We start from the raw sequence: 11,967 nt of genomic DNA on the forward strand, positions 1-11,967 counted from the left end.
TCTTTGGAATATTAACCGTTATCAGAAATTCAACATGGCAAGAATAAATGGGTATGAAAAAAATAGGTAGAAAAATATTTTCCTGGTCGCACAATTCCTTTATACAACATGCATATTATATACATGCACACATTAGCAGCATGTTTTTCCTCCCTTAACATTCAATTATCCATATATAATTTACACATATTATCAATATATATATATATATATATATATAAATAGTTAGAGAGAAAAAAGGTGCTCATGTGAGTGCGTGTTAAATAGTATTGGTCATGCCACAGGCTGCATACCATCATAATATTCACTAATTCATTTCGTTTTTTTTTTTACAAAGCTAACACATGTTCACTATAAATAAGTTGTTAAAAATTACATCTAATACTTCCATGCAATAGATGAGAAATCAACAAAAGTCCCACACGTACACACAACGCATGCGAAAGTGAAAACAGAACAAAATGACACAGTTACCTTACGATAGGGGTTTTCTCCGGTTAGTGCCGACATTTGCTATCCAATAGTAAGATAGAGGGGTTTATTCAACGTATTACGGCCTTTAAGTGATCTGCTACACTAGAAAGCCACCAAACAGAGCCAACAAGCAGCGGTAAGAACTCAGCAACAGTGTGAGTGTCAACGAGACATGTGATAAACTGCCAGTCGATGTCGTGTTTCTCAACCCAACACTAACCCACCACTACCTCATTTACTGTTTTTCGGAAAAATAAATAAATAAACAGCTATTCCAATCGACTGATTTTTGGTAGAATTGGTTTCTTTTGTTTTCGTTGCATATCTGCTTTCCTTTTTGTTTCCCTGCATAGAAACATCTTACAAGAATTAGTTCGGCACCTACAGCTGTTATTTATTTATTTATTTATCCCACGTATAGGCTAATGTGTAATAATCACTGTCATCGATACATCGGGCTATATCGGAAAGAAATGCTTATGTAGATTTTTTTTTTACTCATGGAAATGCTGCTGCCTCTAAATAAAAACAGAAAACACTGAGTCATATGTAAATTGAATCAAGTAGTGGAATAATGAGGCATGCTGTGTTTGAATCTATCGGAGATGCATATATATACACACAACCTCTGTAGGTATATTTTAAACACGATGCACATTGCTTCGATCAAGAGTATGAGCAAGAAATAGCTACAAGCGGAAATTGCAACTGAAATACCGACACGAATCGTTGGGAACAGATTTCTAAAAGTACGATCCCACACCTATATAATGTTTTTACATAGGCTTGTAAAGCTTCTGAATTTATAAGAAAGATTTATAATATCAATAATGAGTCTTTTATTTTGTGTGGTGAAGGGATGTAATCGATAGATTCGGTCACCATAGTAGATGGCCGGTCACAGAAAGGAGGAAGAAATTGGATTCCAGTGAGATTGGAACGCAGAACAAAACAGGTTGAAAATTATTTAGAAGAGCAAACTATTGATTATTTCTGACTAATAACTCCGCCGATTCAGTGATAGATGTAAATATATGTATCCAAGCCGCTCTCTCTCTCTCTCTTTCTCTCTCTCTCTCCGATTTCAAACTACATAGAGTGATCTTATTTAACCAATTTTATCATCACTACACTGAACTCCGTAGAAACATGTCAATATTAGAGGGAGAAAAGATTTAGAGAAAGAGCGACATAGTCAAAAAGAGGGACACAAGAAGAAAGGAAGGAAGAAATAAAGTGAATGATAAGATTAATATGAAAAATACTTGAGAGAATGTGAAAAGGAAGAGAAAGTGATAGCAAAAGATGAAAAGGGGGGGGGGGGTAGAATTTAGTGATGAGGCTTTTATTTATTTATATAATTATTTACGGTCACCTGATGTCGCAAATCTGGCATTACATATGTACTGACTCGCCCTACAAGGAGAGGCCAGAGCCAAATAGATAAATATACTGATTTACGTAGACAAACATAGAAGGATAGAAGGAAGAACAGATATAAATAAAGATAGGAAGGTAAATAGTGATACAGATACACATACAATCAAACAGGCAGGCGGAAAGACGAACTGACAGGCGAAAGATTAAAACAAGAAACATACTTGTAGAAAGGCGATGAAGAGACAGTGAGACTGTCAGACATACACCGGCAATCAATCAGATAATACAGACAACAGCAGTAAAGGTAATGCAATATGTTATGGTGGTAGTAGTGTTGGTATTGATGATGGTGTAGCACGATGCTGAGGTTAGCTGCGATGGTGATATTGTTATAAAATCAATGGAAACAACATTTCATAACTTTATTGCAGTTTACACACGTTAGAAGAAAAGAAAACAAACGTATATATACGCCAACGAAGGAGCATTTATGTAGTCACTCTCTCGGTTAGAAAAAGCAGTCAAGTTGCCCTTAAACTACAATCTACTATCTTGAAGAGAGGAACACATTGGATAAAGTAGTTTTCGATACGCAATGGCTCGAGCAGATAGTCATGGTTGGAATGTATTTGATCATAATTCTAGTCAGCTTTGGGTTAACAAGGAGCAGAACACACAATTACATACTATAAGCGCATACATTTAATTTGTGATATTAAACCAACTTCTTATATTGTTTTTGCTATTTTTATGTCAGAAATTAGGCCGTCGGGACAGCTGTAATGATGACGACGATGATGCGCTTCATGGTAGTGGAGTCAGGTATATTTTTGGAAAGTCACAACAACGATTCTGATTTGAAAACAGGAAGCAAAGTAAAGATTCTGATTGATCCAATTAAATCAATCCCTAGTATTATTCATCGATTTCTTTCTTCCAGCTACGCTTAGTCATTTCGCAGCGGAAATTACTTTCAGAAAATAAAGGAAAGAACTTTGGATTTAGTAAAAATGCATCCAGTCGGGCTCTTCGGTAACCTGTGGGAGTTTCTATGCGATCGTTCAATTTGCTAGAAACAACCGCTAAATCTCCTTTGAATCATATTCTACCGTTTTAGAAAAAGACGGACACGTTGAACAATGCAGCTCTTAGACGTGATGTACATAAGTGGAAAACTTTTAATCATAGCTCCACGCGATTAGGGTCTACCTGGGGCCAAAACAACAACAACAACATCTTAAATGTACAAATGCATTCATACATTTGAAAAACCGTTTCAACAGCATTATAGGCTCTAAACAGCTAGTCACGGCTCGTAGATAAAATTAGTGGGGGAGCTGTTTCAGAAAATTGTTAGCCGTTGCTGATCGATTTGCGTTTTAGCCACTGTCGGGTAGTGAATTTAATTTGTTCATTGAACATCGCCGCGAATTTCCCCTAGTTTTTCAAAAATCCACCCTAAATCATAAGATAAGGGGTGGAGGAATCTGCCCGATTTTTCAAATCCTGGCAGCAACAATGAAGCTGGAAGCAGAACAATAATCTAATTCTACACTTTATCACATTCAAGAATATAAACACGTTTTTAAGCACAACACACATGGAGTCAAAAAGAAACACTACCTTTCACCGGCACTGCGTGAACGACAGTGCTTTCTCTCCTTAGCGTGAAGCTTCCTATCTCGGACATGTGAGCATGCGCACACAGCCAAACACCACGTCGCTGGAACTGTGAAGCGCACAGTTCGATACAAGGATTTTTATATCTTTTGTTTTCATAAACTAAAGGATGGCTATTGACATCAAGCTTAAGGATTATATAATGTACAAATAAAAAGAAATAATTTTAAAAAAGGACTCATTACATTGAATGCTATCGATAATATCGAGTGGAAATAGGGGGAGGGGTGCTGCAGTTCCGCAGTGTCTATATACGAGCCGCCCTGTTGCCCATGTCTTAAGACGACACTGTACACAATCTAATGAGTGAAACAAGTAAATATGATAAAAGAATAAGTCCATGTGTTCCAAATTTAGCTAAAACTTAACCTTCTCTTACTCATTTCCGTCACTAGACCGCAGCCATGCTGGAGCATCAAATCGACCTCAGTACTTATTTTTTTTTGTTTTTTAAGTTTGATACTTATTCTGTCGGTCTCTTTTGTCGAACCACTAGGTAATACCGGTTGTCAAGTGGTGGGGGGAGGAGAAAGACACAGACACATATACATACGACGGGATTCTTTTCATTTTCCATCTTTCATATCCACTCACAAGTCTCAGAGCTAAAGTAGAAAACACCGAAGAAACCATGCAACACCACTGAACCCGAATCTTCTTACTACGCAGCCATGTCCGCTTATAATAACATAAATTAGGCGGCGAGCTGGCAGAATCATTAGCACGCTGGGTGAACTGCTTAGCGGTATTTCGTCTGTCTTTATGCTCTGAGTTCAAATTCCGCCGAGGTCGACTTTGCCTTTTATCCTTTCGGGGTCAATAAATTAAATACCAGTTGCGTGTTGGAGTCGATCTAATCGACTGCCCCCTCCCCAAAATTTCGAGCCTTGTGCCTAGAGTAGAAAAGAATAATATAAATTAGTTATATACTTTTCTTTCTTTTACTTATTTCAGTCATGGGATTGCGGCCACGATGGAGCACCACCTTGAACGGTTTAGGCGAGTAAATCGACTCTAGTACTAATTTTAAAGCCTGGTAGTTATTCTAAATCCCTAAGTTACGAGGACGTAAACAAACAAATACCGGTTGTCTAGAACTGGGAGACACACCCAAAGGCGAATACATTCACACATCTATATACTTATAACAACGGGTTTCCAGTTTTCGACCACCAAATTCACTCTTAAGGCATTGGCCGACCTGGAGCCAGCGTAGAAAACACTTGTGCATGGGCAATAGAGAGAGCCTGTAGGTGCACTTAACTTGGACAGAGCTAGTAACTATTCGGAGAGATGACTTTAGCTTTAGTTCAAAGTGGTCTAGATGAACTATCGTCAGAGAGTGAGTCCTGACATTTGTAGAGACTAGATGTGAGCGAGTTTATTAAAGCGGTTGTCGTTGAAGCACCAGATCATTCCTGATCAAGTAGAACTATGATCACAAAGCATTCCAACCATAACCATCCCGTCTTTGTACTGGTATATAGGACTACATTATGTAATAAGGAATATTTAGTTGACATTTCTAACAAGTCGGAAAACCTAGTTCGGTAGACAGTGCTGTTCATCACCTAAATCTTGTGACTATATAAAAGTTCCTTCACAGACTAAACAAATGCTTTAGAAGTTAACATTGCTAAACCGGTGTTACTGTTAACATGGCTATAACTGGTGCACACTGCGAGCTGAAACCGTAATCCTTGTTTAATTTACGTTAGATGATCCCATAATAACAGATGAATATACATACATTTTGTTTCTCCAATAAATCTAAATTCAGATCGAGGTTAGCCTTGCATTCTGTATATGGACGAACCAAACACTTTAAAATCTAACGACCCAGTTCACTTAACTGTAAATAGATGCCACAACTACAGTTCATCATTTTATGAATCAACAACTCTGTATTGGGGATATCTTGGAGTTTGCAATCCTATAGGTTATAGGCAGAGTCGACTTTAGATGAAGTGGGGCTCTAGGTTATTTCACCTGTTAGGTCCCTCCCAATCCCCACCCTCACAACTAGAATTATAGGTAATTTTTCAGATAAACACCCGCACGATTACCTAACCCTAAACCCTTACCCTAACTCTGACCATAAAACCGTAACCCTAACACTAACCCTAAACCGTAACCCTAACACCCTAGTGAAAATCGTGCGGGTGTTAATCTGAAAAAATTACCGAATTATATTATACACCTTGGCCAGAATACTCTGACTTCTGTCAGCTGGCCAAACTTAGAGGTAAACTCACCAATGGTTAAAGGACACACTATGATAAATCCTAAGCATTGTTGACAATATAGAAGTGAAGTGAGTTCTCAACGAGCAGAGGATTCGAATCGGTTCTCATCTTATTTTACTTAAATCGCTGTTTAGGCTCAAACCCGTCTTGATCAAGCAGACCTATGGTCAAAAGCACTCCAATTGTGACTATCTGGTGTTTGTTTTTAATACATATAATATATATAGGATTATGTCGTTACTATATTATTCAACGTACTTTTCTTTGAAGATAGTGATTTGGAAGAGATCTTACTGCTATTTCTTTTAGCTCTAGCGACCACGTAGATCTTCTACACTGGCTCGTTGATATCGCCGATGTTCTTTAGAAAGGTACTAACATCACATAATCTTATTTTCTATACACTGCACACCTAAACCCTTGTATTAATGTAACTAATCGATAATTCTATTAGAAATTGCTCAGCTGATAATAAAACTATAAAAGAACGCGAACAAAAACAGGTTCGTCGAACTGGCTTAGTACAAAAGTACCCACTACAAGCTGTACAGCTAGTACCAAACAAGTTAAGGAACCAACCTTCACTTCACTCTGTTTCCTCCCCCATGTGACAACCGTTTATGAAAAGCTCTTTCATCAAGAATTTTAGACACTGGCTAAATTTCAATATAAATCGATCAATTATTAATTTATTATTATATTTTAATTAACTGTTTAATCTTGTATATTGTTTTCAATCAACGCCACAAATATCACTGCTGCTCTCTAAACACCGCCATCGTCTCCTCACCGTCATCATCATCATTGTCGCCATCAACGTCGTCGTCACAACCACAACAACAACGATCGCGAAGACGACCGTTGTCGCTTCTATAGCGAGCATTACAATAGCCGGCAATGTCTCTGACAACACCAATCATGCAGTCACGCTGCTAGCACTATAGCTATCATTCATAACGCGCACGTTCTCTCTGTCTTCCCCCCCCCCTTCTCTCTCTCTCTCTCACACACACACACGTACATACAAACCGCCTCATTTACCATTGTTGATCGATGGATCTAGATGAAATAGATCCCTGTTAGAAACAGCAGACGTACCTCCTTCGAACTACACTTTATCGTCTTAAATAAAGGACACGGCTAATTGTACTCCTAAACACTGTCTTAAAGTGACGGCATGTTCACGATTGGATGGCTTTTGTTTGTCTTGTTAAGCAAGTAGAACATTCTTTGGTGATGATGTGTATAAGACCGAAGCGTATAATTTGCTTTCGCCAGTTGTGTTCCACCTGGGGCAAGTGCTTTGCAGTAGGGCTTTTCTCGCGCGACGTACACGGCATTCAGAGAAATACAAATTATTAAATATCTAAGCTGTAAACCTTGAACATTTACAAGAATTATATTGATTAATTTTTCGCAGTAAAGTTTGACTACCCAGGCAAGTATTAAACAAAATATTTTTTCACCGGAAATGTATTTTCAAGTTTTAAAGAGGATCCAAAAAGTGTGACGTATGTGACATCGCACAAAATAACATTTTTTATCACCTGAAAAATATTAACTGCTAATTCCTCTGAATTTCTCCAGAGGAGCATAAAAAGTCTCATTGGCCTTGTAATTTCAAAAACTGCTAATGGAATTTTCTGGACAACAATGTCTGCCGTCACAATTCTCATTTACCTGGCGTAACGTGCTAACAAAAATGGCTGTGACGTTTTCAAGGAAGAACTGGTCCCATTATCGATATCTAGTGGAAAATTAACCACTTCAACATACCATTATAGGATTATGATGATTTTTCTGAGCATTCTTTTTTGAAAACCTGATTTGGTTTAACTTTTTTTTACTATGGAAAGCAGATATATCCGTTCAGAATTTCGTTACCCTTAATTGCGAAAGCAGTTTTATATACCAATCTATCCTTTTGAGGAATATCATGTTTGAAATTATTTTCTGTAGAAATATGTCGAGTTTATTGAGCCAACGTGACTTATAGGAAATACCAATTCTATTTTTTGGTTGATATCTAACATCATTACTAATATGAAATTTAATTTCGCAGTGAAAAGGTTAACTTTCATGAGAGTAGCTCAGTAAGGCTGGGCGATCGCACGGGACGCTAAAATCAGGTGGGAGCGTCACAGATAGCTTATACATCCAATTAAAAACACGGATGTTTCGTAATAAAGACATCAGGTGAAGTCATTCCTGGAACAAAGAAGAACGAAGGAGGATGTGGGTGGACATCGTGTGATGTATGACCAATCAGCTGATTTGGCATGTTTCGTGTGGCTAAGAAGCTCGCCTTGAGCTATGTGGTCTCGAGTTCAATCTCACTGCACAGCACTTTGGGCAAGTATCTTCTACTATACTCCCTGGTCGACCAATACCTTGTAAATGAATTTGGCAGACAGAAACTGCGTGGAAGCCCGTTGTACATACGCACACACATACGTGTGTGTTTGTCCCCATTCCGCTTGACAAACGGTATTAGTTTAGTCCCCGTAACACAGTGCTTCGGTAAAAGAGGTCGATAAAATAAGTTCCAGACTTTAAAAATGGGTATAGGGATCGATGTGCTCAACTAAACATACTATACAGTGCTTCAGCATGGCCTCAGTTCAATCGTGGAAACAAAGAAGATAAGAGAGCTACTTCTTTTCTTTTTCTTTTTTTACTTGCCTTATCTAAAAGAAGGGGTAGTGTTCATGACCTTTGCTGGCCCTCAAATGTGATAAAGAGGCAAAAAGGTATCCTGAAACCAGAGTGGGCTCCGCTAAAAGCATCCAAAGTGCCAAGTAGTGGCGTTAAACCGGCCGACGAATTATGTCTACCATCTAAAAGCCACGACGATATTTGAACTCATGACGCAAAGAGCCGAAACAAATATTGACGTTCTCAAAGTCCCGTCAATCCACTGCTGTGGACTTGTATGTTTCTATCTTAAATACTCTGAAAGGATGAAAAGCGAAGTTAACTTTAGTAGGATTTGAACTCGGAGCAAATACAGTGAAACATTCAAGCCGATGCATTAACAACTCTGCCAATTCGCCGCCTCGATAATATGACAGGACATATTTTTCGGCTTTTTTCTCAGCTGGTATAATACTGATGATGGTTGGAGGATGTAAAAAACAATTGGAGACGGCTCATTGTAGAACTAGGAGAACGGGAATTATTGTGTAAAGCTAGGAACAGAAGCGCACTTTGCAAGAATTGCCTTTTGGCGCTGAATATCCTGCTCCCATCTGCATGGCCCATATTTTCGAAAAATTTCGATAAAGTGATCTTATATCTTGCTTGTTGTTTTAGATTACAAATATCGAATGAATGCTTCTGTCTTCTGTTTGCACATATAGTTTCAGTTATTCAAAAATTTTAAACTAATATATGTGTCATTATGTTTATTTGTATTTACTTGACAACATTTTCATCGGGTATTATTTTCCTTCGGTTTTAATTGCGCTGCTAAAACATCACACCCTTTCACGTCTTTTGCTCTTGTCTCTTTATACTTGTAATTGTATAGATGAATGAAGACGGTCAGACACACACACACACACACAGGTACTGGTATAAATGGAAGAACCACAATTTAAGGTTAAGTACTCACTAAGACCCGTAAAGAACAAACATTTGCTCGTTCAGATAATAACACAGACAGTTGTGCTGTTTCTTAACTCAAAAGACTATCCCTGTCGTGTAGCCGGTTTTTCAAGAAAAATACTATGTCAACTCCTAATTCTGTTGCAGTGAGAGACCGGCCGCTCGCGCACGCATATCATATATACATATCTATCTCCCTCTGTGTGTGTGTAATACTATCGCTTTCTTCCGCAGTTTTCATCTGCTGAATTCCCGAGACTTAGCCAAAGTGTCACACAGAAGGATCAAACCTGGAACCATGTGGTTACAAAACCAACTTTTTAATCACATAGCTATGCAATATGTATGGATAGAATGCAAGCATATACCGTATAGTCTTCGAAGTGATGACTAACACACAGAGACGTGCAAGCTAAATATTTATCCTACGAATTAGTGCGTTAAATCTGGTCAGTTAATGAAACCTATATCATCAGTATTGGCCTGATTAACATGTGATCAGCTTTATCGATTAAATGTAGATGGGAATAAAAGCTGGTGTGCTTAAGTGCTTAAGTGTTTTAGCGAAAGTGAAACGAAGAGAAAGATTTAAGTTGCATTAGATTCAGAATCGAAATAACGTTGCTGGCTTTGATCGCTGGGAGGTCAGCTTTTACTCTATAGCGATCAACAGGCGCACGCGCGCGAGCACACACACACACGCATTTTTTTCCTGCATTCTCTTTCTCTTTTTCTTTCCGTAACGTGTGTATAAATATACATGTATGTATATGTATCTATGGTATTTGTGTATACCTGCCATACCTGCATACATACATATGCGTGTGTGTGTGTGTGTGTGTATAGGTCTGGTAGTATAATCATTGAGAAAATTAAAGGAAAAGAATTCACTTCATAACGTAGAGTATAGTTTATATTTGTTCTCTACAGCATACTACTCATTCGAGTATATGTATGTTTATATGCGTGTGAGTGTGTCTTATTGAAACAACGTGTGGTGAATGTTCTAAGATAGACATGAATATCATTTTGAATAAAAATGTCATGTTTAAATTGCAGTACAGAAGCTTCGAATCAGAGGAAATTGTAAAACAAAAATGGCAAATACAGACATCCATACATGCACACACACACACACACATATATATATATATATATATAGACAAAATGGAAACTTACTTTCTCACTTTTTTATGATTGGTAACAACGATTCGGCGATTGAAGAAATTTCCTTGTCTCCTAAGTTCAATGAATGATAATGAATAAGAGTAGAGGTTAGTAAGAACGTTTGTAAATGTTGTATGAGTGTGCGCGTGTGATATACTATTTTCTTTAGTTGGAGATTTCTTCCAGTAATATATATAAATACACAAAAATTTACTCGTATAAATATACTTGAATGTAATGTGTATGTATTGAACGCGTGTTTGTATTAGAAAAGTGTATTGTCAGAAAAAGGAAAGCGTGAGAGGTTATGGATAGCTTAAAGTGAAAATGAAAGTATATTCGAAGTGTGACGACCAGTTCCAGACTTCTTGTTTTTTTTTTTTTTTAGATTCTGTCGCTTTCGACTCTTCGGAAATCACGAAATTTTCACATGTCCAGAAGACAGATCAGTCAATAAATCTCCCGTAATGTATTCTGGAGTGTCCCATCTATACTGACGTTATGTGGTTAGTAGCACTACGTGGACTGGTATTTCCTCTCTAAACTGCATGGCTATCAACTTCATCATTGTTGATGTAGGAATTCCGTCGTTCATAAAAAAAATAACTTGACCGAATATTCCGAGGCTAACACCAATCGATTAGCTTATCCTATATTGTTGTCAATATCATATCGAACATGATGACGTGATGGGTCTTGTATGGCTATAAAGACTCTCTGGAAAGAGTTGTATTACAACTCTACAAGTAGTTCTAATTAAACGCTGTTTCTTAGTCTTCTTGAGCAACAGCTATGAAAATACACTTTGATGTATTCAGCTGTTTATATATATATATAAATATATAAAAGAGTATCTAGCAAAACCGATTGTTAATTATATAATTAAATCGAAGTGGCAGTTTCACAGAGGCAAATACGATGATACCGTAAAAGTGAGGCTGGAAGCTGATGACGTTGGTTATCTCTTTATATAGTAGTAATTTCCATTCATATATTTCGTCATTCACAAAAAGAAAAGAAAAAGAGCAGAGAAAGAAAGAAAGAAAGTAAAATTGCTAATTTTGGCGCCAGAACTATTTTCATCCGGTAGCATCTTTACTGAATATCGAAAGTAAAAAAGTATTATATTACTAATTTATTCGATCTTCTCTTAGGGATTTTCAGTAAAATAATTTGTTTCCCTTTTTTTCTCATTCCCCCCACCCACTCCCTCTGAATATATGAAGAAAGAATACTTCCATGTATGAATATATACATACGTATATACATATATTATATACACAGATATGTATATATATGTTTGTGTACTTATAAATGTGTGTATATGTATGTTGATATGCATGTATATAGGTACATGTGTGTATATATATGTATGTGTATATATATATGTATATATATATATATATATATATAT

At 37.2% G+C, this 11,967-nt stretch overlaps 1 protein-coding gene across 5 annotated transcripts in view; it reads right to left on the bottom strand.

Annotated features, from left to right (window-relative positions):
- LOC106878688 (uncharacterized) overlaps nucleotides 1–11,503 on the bottom strand; it is a 54,548-nt gene extending 43,045 nt beyond the window's left edge. The window contains exon 1 of one of the 5 annotated variants that reach the window (XM_014927984.3): nucleotides 10,566–11,503. The gene's annotated coding sequence lies outside the window, so the exon portion shown is untranslated. Of the gene's footprint in view, nucleotides 1–474; nucleotides 1,689–2,075; nucleotides 3,368–3,477; nucleotides 3,607–5,284; nucleotides 5,429–10,565 lie in introns of those variants that run through there. The other 4 variants (XM_089350595.1, XM_052967000.2, XM_089350596.1 and 1 more) reach the window with 4 other exon arrangements.
- Between the last annotated feature and the right edge of the window lie 464 nt (nucleotides 11,504–11,967).

This window comes from Octopus bimaculoides, chromosome 4 (genome assembly GCF_046866305.1).
Source record: "Octopus bimaculoides isolate indiv1 chromosome 4, ASM4686630v1, whole genome shotgun sequence".
NCBI lineage: Eukaryota > Metazoa > Mollusca > Cephalopoda > Octopoda > Octopodidae > Octopus > Octopus bimaculoides.